Consider the following 10,520-nt stretch of genomic DNA (forward strand, 5'->3'; position numbering starts at 1 on the left):
CATGCCTAGGTGCTGCTTTTATACACCTGTGGACATGGAAGTGATTGGAAAACCTGATTTCAATTATTTGGATGGCTGAGTGAATACGTTTGGCAATATAGTGTATCTCTGAAATATATATATTAGGGCCGGGACTCAATTAAAAAAAAAATCCAATTAATTAGAGGCTTTGTAATTAATTAATTGAAATTAAACGCATTTTAATCGCATAAAAATATTTTACCTGAGAACAGTGAGAAGTAATTTTTTTCACATGGATTTTTAGTATACCATTGAATAATGACTGAATACATAAGCTTAAAGGAAAACACCACCGCATTTCCATACTGAACTATGTTCTGCTCTGATCTTAGACGAGGTGATACATACCTCCCTCTCCTCTGTGCGTGCACTCAATGGCTCTTGCGCGCACTCCGCGCAGCGCTAATTTGCTAGCATGTAGCTTGTCCCAGTATATTCCTTAGGATCCAAAGGGGGGTGAAGTTAGAAGCGACCAAGCACTTCCACGTTGTCCCTATTTAAATACGGTTACGTGAGTAGTTACACGACCCAAGTTTGGTTACACAAAATGAAACATGCCAATTTTTCTAAGCGGATAACAAGGATAACTATATAGTATGGCGGAATAACAACTGGAAGCACTTCGACGTCGGCGCAGTAATATCATCACTCAAAACATGACGGGACTCTATACCTTCTGCTTGTTTTCACAACCCTGTACGATGCACGTTATAACCATGATGTTTGATTGTTCACAAACTATCTTACTACAACCTGATGCTTCCTCAACTGTGCACAAACTACTACAGGTAGTGCAGGCGACGGCGTGCAGGTCACGTAGGTTCTATTGACGGAAGTAAGAGGGGGAGCGGAGTGATGACATTACTGCGCCGACGTCGAAGTGCTTCCAGTTGTTATTCCGCCATACTATATAGTTATCCTTGTTATCCGCTTAGAAAAATTGGCATGTTTCATTTTGTGTAACCAAACTTGGGTCGTGTAACTACTCACGTAACCGTATTTAAATAGGGACAACGTGGAAGTGCTTGGTCGCTTCTAACTTCACCCCCCTTTGGATCCTAAGGAATATACTGGGACAAGCTACATGCTAGCAAATTAGCGCTGCGTGGAGTGTGCGCAAGAGCCATTGAGTGCACGCACAGAGGAGAGGGAGGTATGTATCACCTCGTCTAAGATCAGAGCAGAACATAGTTCAGTATGGAAATGCGGTGGTGTTTTCCTTTAAGCAACAAAATATTGTTTATTTTTGTTTAACCAAGTCCAACAGACCAGTGCAATTTTTGCCATTAACGTCCATGCTAGCTACCACGCTAGCGACCACGCTAGCTGCTATTTGTTTTGCATTGAGGTGATACTTGAGGCCCGATGTGCTGCGGTGATATGCGAATTCCTTGTTGCATAGCTTGCACACAACCATGCTCTTACTGACGCTTCCATCCGTTCGTTTTTTATAACAAAAATTCCCATCCACGGGGCTAACCAAAGCGGCCTCATCAGCTTCTCCGTTCATGTTCACTGTGGTTTGTTGTGGTCTGAAGTCATGAACGCAAGTTGGTGCTCCAGTATAATCGGTCCGCCTGAAACTCATCCAGTGAGAAACCGTTAAAGTCCCGGCCCTAATATATATATATATATATATATATATATATATATATATATATATAAGAACAAGTAATTAAACCAATTTAAATATTATATTATATTATATTAATATTTTCAACAATGTAAGGCCTTACAGAAAGGAAAAGATCAGGAAAAAAAAAAACAGAAAAAAAAGATTTACAATTGTAGCATTGTAAATCTGGTCCTATAAATAATGATGAAGATGGTAAGGACTTATCACTGCGCCTTATACTTGTACCACTTTTAATGTATCTCATGACTGTCTGCAATGAAACACAGTTTTGTTCCAAGTTGGCCTCACAAGAAGATAATTTAACCGCTGTACTTTAATCTCTCATGAATGGCAATTAAGAAAGTGCACAAGGTGGAAAAGTCTTCCACACAGTTGAAACGATTGTACCCTTGCTTGCTTGCTTTTCTTTTTTATTATTTATAAACTTTTACCACATTTTTACCCAGGGTACATTCAGTGATGTTCTCTTTTTACAAAAGTCCCTGCTATAATTACTACTTCCACAATTTAAGACATTCATACTCATTCGTACAACCTGATTTGTTGGCCTCAAATGCTCCAATGAAGCATTTATTGGTAAAAGGGAAGCATTATTGGTTAAAAATAATTTTATAGCGTTTTTCTAGATTTTAGACTAGAAATTTGCCCATACTAGGGGCTGTTCGATTTTGGCCAAAAATAAAATCCAGATTTTCTTCTCTCAAAATCCAATTTTTGATTACGATTATTTGTGAAATGACCAAAGGCAAAGAAATTATTTCAGATATGCTGTTTTTTATTGAACATTTTGCAAATGATTTCCCCATTGGGATTTGAGTGCAAACCTTGCTCTTATTAAACAAAAAAATCCCTCAAGGGATTAATATAAAGAACAATTAATTAACTTTTGCCATCTGGCTTTGCTCCATGTTATCTTCTTGTAGACCTCTTGTAAAACAAACAAACCCCCCCCCCCCCAAAAAAAAAAACCAATCCCTTTGGAATTAAGAGAAAAATCTCACTTTCACATGTATCAAGGTGTGTCCATTTAACAAAATTGAAAAATCGATTTTACGAGTTTCACGTTTTTAACATCGTCCTAACTACATAATCGCGATTATGATTTAAAATCGATTAATGGAACAGGCCTAGCCCATACACATTCATACAATGATGGTGTGTGCTCCTGCCTGCTTCTCTAAATGGGTGTGCTGGCTGCCATCCACTGTAGGTTGTACATTGGATAAATTGCTAGCTCATAAAGCCCCACTTGCAAAAAAATCTAAAAATCCTGTTAGGGCCCTGCTTAAAAATGTGGTCAATTTCGGTAGATATTTGGCTTTCCTTTCATTTAATTCAACAAGTTGCCTTTATATATATATTATATATATATATATATATTCATATTTCTTCCATTTTCTAGACACTAAATGCAATTTCAGTCAATCAAAGGGATTATGAACTGTGTATTTAAACTTCCCCCCAACTCACACACACACACACACACACACACACACACACACACACACACACACACACACACACACACACACACACACACACACACACACACACACACACAACCTCAAACTCACAGCCTTTCGCATGTTGTCTTAGCTTGATAAATGCACTGTGCATTATGTGGTGTGGACATGAGGTGAAACGAAAACCTGATGCCCTTCCGTACACAAGTTACACATCTTGGTTATATTTAGGAGTACAACAACTTTGGTTATGTTATGTTTGCATTTATATGTAAGAGAAAAAATGCCTAAGTCATGGCATATTCTGCCTACGTCACTTTTATTTGTTAGGGCAATTGATGATGGGTCTTTTTCTTTTTGCATATTTGTTCACACATCTGAGGGGTATTCCACCAAACTCGCTAATTAAGGCGGCGCTTTCCTGGTTAAGCCTGGTTAGAACTAACGCCAACTTCCACTTGTGGCTAAACCCGTTCCATTAACGCATTTCAGCCGCGCCTTGTTAAGGCTATGATTCAAACCAGGTTAAGGTTTGGGATATAAAGCCAGCCCAGAACCGTGAATGTCCAATCATCAAGAAAATGGCTGAAAAGACCAGAGCAAAAATGATTGATGGAACTGTACGAGGAGTACAAACCCATCGTGACCAAAAAAGGGAATACTGTAGTGATAAATAAAAAGTTGTCAAGAGTAATAATATAGACAAGAGTTTCCTGAATGTGAGAATAGTGTAAAGGTAACATGCGGGCTTCGCACGTGGCCGGCCAGGGTTCAATTCCCCACTATGGAAGTTTGTGAAAATCTTTTTTTAGCCGGAACTGAGTTTTAGTGTGAAATATTTCTCTCTCTCTCTCTCTCTCTCTCTCTCTCTCTCTCTCTCTCTCTCTCTCTCTGACAATTGCATGCAGCAATGCCTTTGTCATTTGGATCTATAACATGCTATTAATAATAACATCTTTATGCCTATCATGTTTTTGCAAGTTATATTTGGGTTCTGGGGGAATTGTATGACATATTTATCATAGTTAAAGTAAAATGTTGGTCTAATTCTCTGATCTAAAGACAATTATGCAAGCAAAAAAAAAATATATATATATATGAGACATCCTCACTGGGTTGTGAACCTGGGCTGCCCGCGTTTGGGGCAGGTGCATCACTACTCACCCAACTGGGGGATGAACAACATGTGAACTACATATGTTTTTAGATAATAATATGGCCAGTCGGTGTTCAGGAAATAAACAATTTATTCATATTTTTTAATTGCATGTATTTGTCACACTGGTATGTCAAGTGGAGTTATTTTGTCCTGTCTCCATGTCTGTCTTGTCATTTCCTGTTTTATTTTGGAAAGTAACTCTCCTCTCGTTTCAGGTCACTTGCCCTTCCTCATGTGCCCCAGTCTGATGTCACCCCTGATTCCTGATTGTCTCCACCTGTCACCCATTACCCTCATGTGTTAAATAGTCTGCGTCTCCCTTTGTCCTGTGCGCGTGTGTCTTGTCCTGTGTCGTGCATCCCCAGCTATCAAGTCTAAGTCAAAGTCTGAGATATCCAGTTGTCTCATTCGAGGGTTTTTTGTTGGCCTTTGGCCTTTGCCTTTATATTTTTCATAGCCTGTTTAAGTTAGTAGTTCTCGTTCCTCGTTCTAGTATTCCCTCCCCCGGAGGCGTTTTAGGTTTAGAATAGTTTTTTCGTTTTTCCCCCTCTAGTTGGTAGGGTTTTCTGTTACCTTACCCAGTCATAGTTTTTCCCTCCCCGGAGGGTTTTTTGTTAGACCTGTCTTTTCCCTCCCTCTTAGGCTACGTTCACACCGCAGGTCTTAATGCACAATTCCGATTTATGGCTCAAATCCGATTTTTTGTTTGGCTGTTCACATTACCTCTTTAAATGCGGCCTGTCTACGGATTGCTGTGTGAACAGCTCACGCTCCTGAAGTGACCCGCATGCGCAGTTGATCATTGATGACATCACGCCACAGCGGTGTTTACGGAAGCGAACATGGCAACGGCAACCGGTAACGTGGGACTGTATGGCTTCATGCTAAAAACGGTGTGTGGCGGCAGCCGGCAAATTTGCTTCGCTGCTGTCCTCCATGTTTGTTTTGGCTCCCGCCCGCTTTTCAATCAACTTTATTTGTCATTAATTTACAAAACAGTGCAGCGCGGGTCAGAATGACGTCAAAGTCGCATTAAATGCGACCTGGCTGTTCAGACTGCGGTCGCATTCAAAAAAATCCGATACGTATCCGATTCAGTACCACATTTAAATGTGGCCTGAATCTGATTAGAAAATGTCAGATTCAATGCGACTTGTGCTGTTCACATTGTCAAAAGCAAATCAGATATGGGTCACATATGAGCGAAAAAATCAGATTCAGGTCACTTGTAACTGCGGTGTGAACGTAGCCTTAGACCGTAGGGATTTTTGTTATCGAGCCTAGTTATCGTGATTCCCTCCCCGGAGGCGTTTTCTGTTTCGAAGTGTTTTTGTTTTCTTTGCCCCCTTAGCTCATAGGGTTTTCGGTTGTAAGTTTCATAGCCATCCCTCCTTTTGAGGCATCTTCTGTTTGTACTCCTTTGCGGCCTGAATAAAGTCCTTTGTTTTGAAACCTCTGCATTCGAGTCCTATTCCTGAGTCCTGGGCGTGACAGTGTTCTTAGACACTTGATGAAAATATAGTCTGTTTGTACCTTTTTATATATGTAATTTTGGTAATTTTTGGTCTTTCACGTGACGAAATCACGAGGTCTAGCCTTCTGCTGGTACAGTTGTTTCCGACAGATGGACGTCTCTGAAACCCCGCTCAAGTAAGCCTGATGGTTAGCCTCCCCGGAGCAGGCTAGTTTGGTCAGATAAATTCCCATGGTTACTTAGCCGAGAGTGCCTCAAGTCACGTTGAAGGAACGCAACTCTCACTAAAGGTAGCGAGGCTTATCGAAATTAGCCCGGCTTTGCGCTTAGCGAGTTTGATGGAATACCCCTATGGTTGAATGTACTGTTACAATATCAATACAAAATACCAATGTGACTTCTAAAAATTGTGTTTTTTCTTGTTTTCCAAAAACATTGAAATATGACTTAGGCAATTATGCTATGAGACTAATGTGAAGTCACGAGAGGCTGTGTCCTGGAGGGGAGCTATTTTCCCCTGAGATGGCTCAACCGCTGACTGCTATTTGGAACTCCACACCTCAACCCACCAACACACCTGAGGCTGATCAGTGACTAATTGACTGAAGGGCTTTTGAGGTTTAGTGACCGGGAGTGTGAGAGTGTGGTGGTGAAGACAGGCTCCATGTTGTCTCCTCTGCAGAGAACCAGCCAGCAGAAGAGGGTTTCCTGTGTGAAAGTTACCGGGTGGTACACTGGATACTTAAGTGTGGATTGAAGCGCTGCCGGGGGTAGACTGCAACAGTAAGGGAGGCTGAATTCCCCTCCCCACTGACGGAACATTGTTGTTGAGTTGGGATTCCACCGTTAAAGAGCTGCAGAGACATTATTTAAGCTTTGGACCATTAGAGAGCAACCGAAACCTTATTTACAATTTAAGTTTGAAACACTGTTTCTGTTAACCCCGAAGAACATTATTAGATCCTTCATGATATTCCAACTTTGTGTCCGTGCACTACTTGAACTGTCCCGCCGAGAGCTATTTATATATCTCAAAAGTGTGACATTCTTGTGAAGAAAAAACATTGTGTTTTTGTGTCTTTAAAATCCCAAACACACTTTAAAATATCAAATACAAGTTTGTGTTTTGTTCACTCTACCATTAAAATCAGTTTTTTTCCTGTGCCGTATGTGAGCACACTATGACAGTGGGCTATTATCACCAGACGCAGTAAATTATAGATGAAGATGAACATGCCGCTTGAAGCTAAGAGGAGGGAGGCCCTAACCTAATCAGACTGCATGCTGGTTCTTTCCTCCGTGTCACAGAAACTCTCTCTATCCAATGCTGTTTTTGAACCCTCCTCCCTCTGTCTTTTCACTCGCTCCCCATATCTCACTCCAGCGTGGAACTTTCCATCAAAGCATCTCGTTAATGATGGAGCACTCTCATGCATCTTTAAGGACTTGACAGGGATCTTCCACTGTGCAGTCAGAAGTCAACTATGCAGTTTAGTTTGTTTGAACATGAAAAGACTCAATAAAGAAAATGTACTTCAGTTAACCTGGATAGGTAGGCAATATGAAGACTGACAGAGGAATCCTATTTTGCAACAAATATGCGTTTATGTAATGTGGAAATGCATGAAAATGTTTATTTTCCCCGTTTTGTGTTAGCCTTTGGAAACCCAGACAGTTTAAGCGTATGTCATCCCAGCAAATTAACTTCAAACACTGCATGCAAAAGGGGAAAAATACAAATCATAGAAAATTATACAATAGTACGAGTATTCTTTCAGGGGTTGACAGTCTTTTTGTGTCTGTGTGTGTGAACATGCAGATGTATTGTAACCTATATCCCTACTTGATTGTATAACCATCATTGTGACCGACAATCATTACCAGAGACCAGGTGCCGTGTGAACTCTCGTCTCCTCAAGTGTCATTCATCCCTCCTTTCTCTCTTTTCATCGCCAGCTCTGTGTTCATTCTTTGTCCCCAAAAGTCCCTCATATCTGATGGCCATGTAGTCATACATCTATTCATAGTTTAGGTTTCTGTTTAGATTATTATAGGTTTTCCTGAAGGCATTGCAACTAATTTTATTACAGCAGTTGAAAAACAATTTTGGGGAGAGAGATACATTAAATTCAGCCTAAACACTGTGTTTCTGTTCACATTATAACCCAATACTTGGAATATGACACAAAATAAAATTCAGCTCCAAAGTTGCCTGTGAGGACATTTCTTCCAATTCAAGTCATTATTTTATAAAACCAAAAACACTTTAAATCTAATTTATTTATTTTGCATTAACATGCAAAGACATACAATCTTCTTTGAAACCTCATTAATGTGGTCACATTTCTCTCTGGATTTATTTATGTCTATTTATATATACTATATGAGTTATAAACTGTAGACAAATGTCTTATTTATAGCCAGCATTGTGTTTCTACACCTAAATCGATTTTTAAACAATTTGAGTTTTATCCAAATTGAAATGAACAAACGCTTCCTGAATTGTATCTGTGGAAGTGAAGCAATTACGTTATATGTGTTAATATGAATGATCATCTATCAGTTGACATATAGTAGATTTGCCCATCATTTAGGAGCACATCCTCACTATACTATTCCTAGCCAACAGAAATTAATATATATTAAATATTTGGTTGATTATACTGTAGCAACATAACATACATTTACATTATGAATATGTATAACATGTATCGGAAACATGCAACTTCTACTTTATCTTGTTGTCGTGTCTTTTGCATATTTTCCACAGATATAAAGACTCCTGCTGTCATCAGACACTGTCTTATTCATGCTCTATTTACTCTTTCTCCCACCAACTACCTACCACAAATATGCCTAACACAATTTCATTTTATTTGTAATAAAAAACCAGAGGTGACAAGTAACAAAGTACAAATACTTCGTTACTGTACTTAAGTAGATTAGATCAGGTATCTGTACTTTACTTGAGTATTTATTTTTCTTTACTTTAATTAAATACTTAATAATTAATTTACTTTGAAATTGTGTTGACTCTTGAAATTTTGAGCATATTCTAGTCCTGCTCAATGTGTTAAGTGTCCTGAGATGACTTCTGTTGTGATTTGACACTATAAATAAAATTGAATAGATGACGACAATACGTAAAAGCATACTTGACAAACTCGAGAGGGAAAGAGGGAGAAGAAGAGGGGGGGAACAGGTTACCGCGGGAAGAAGTCGAATGAGTGAGGGGACGGTAGAGACGGTAGAGAACTTGCACTGTAGCAGCGACATGGAGGAAGGAAGCGAAGCGGGGTCCGGGAGTATTGCCGACGGCGACGCTTCAGAAGATTCAGAGAATCTCATGGCGTATGCACTGTGTCCTGTGTCAACCGAAAAACCACGAGCTGCTGGCGTGATTATTCTTGATTATTCTGTCTGAACTTTTTTCGTTTAACAAAATTATCAAAAGATGTATTGTTTCATTAATGGCAAAAATTAATGTTTTACTTTTTACTTTGAAAGTACATTTCAGAGCCTGTACTTTCTTACTTTTACTTGAGTAAAGGAGTTGAATCAGTACTTCTACTTAAGTACAGAATATGTAGTACACTGATACACTCTTTTACGCCAAGAAATCCATTGCTCTTCACACTACATCACACTCGATACGAAAGTAAACACTTAATTAAAAATCCTGTTGGTGACTGCAAGATATTGTTGAGTTAAATAAGTGATAAGAATCACTTATAAGTATTTACTGCATTAATACGTTAAGCTTAGGAGCCTTTGTTGGCCTGAAACAGGGTGTTGATGTGAGTCAAGAGAGAAAGGTATCGGGTGAAGCTAACTGGCATCAATAGCCAGAGGACTACTCTATGTCAACCAAAGACGGGCATCCTATTGTTGTTTGGATGACTTCCCTTGATACTTTGTGTGTGTGTGTGTGTGTGTGTGTGTGTGCGTGTGTGTGTGTGTACTGACATCACAGTGAAAGCAGAGACAGCTTGCTGAAAGCAATGACGAAAGCATCCCTGAAGGGGAACACCAATGGAGATAAGTAGAAAATACTAGAATAGTAGCTACCTTTTTCTCTCCATCTCTTCCTCTGTCTGTTTCTCTATCACACACAGACACACAGACACACACACACACACACACACACACACACACACACACACACACACACACACACACACACACACACACACACATCAGCACACAGAAAACATGAGAATAAATTATTTAAAATCCCAGAATATATTAAGTACATTACAGTAAAATGCATACTGGCATGTTATCATACTATATATACAAATACAAATACAGTGTAATGGTCTTGTTGGTGTAATAAACTTGTAGCCATGATGAAACAGGCCTTGATCCTCTGACGTCGCTGCACAACAGTGAATTTACAGATGAGGGACGGACAACATCATGATGTACTATCATCACTATGAAGCTGATTGTCAAACACACAGAAAACACAGACGCATACATATAATCTCTGATCAAATGCTAGATCAGAAATTCAGACATTATACTCTAAAGTGATTTTGAGATGTCAACACATAAATTTCCGATTTCAAGATTTCTTTCAATAATAGGAATACATATTATTTATAAAAGAAATACTTATAATTACTCCTCATAATAACAATAGGCTAATGTGACAATTCCCCTTGTAATATTTCTCTTTATCCAGCAATTATCTTTGGCTTCTTCCTTTCTCATTCTCTTTCATTTTGATCATGGTATCACTTAAAAAATCTACTGCCTTAATAG

Source organism: Eutrigla gurnardus, assembly GCF_963514095.1.
Source record: "Eutrigla gurnardus genome assembly, chromosome: 8".
Classification (NCBI taxonomy): Eukaryota; Metazoa; Chordata; class Actinopteri; order Perciformes; family Triglidae; genus Eutrigla; species Eutrigla gurnardus.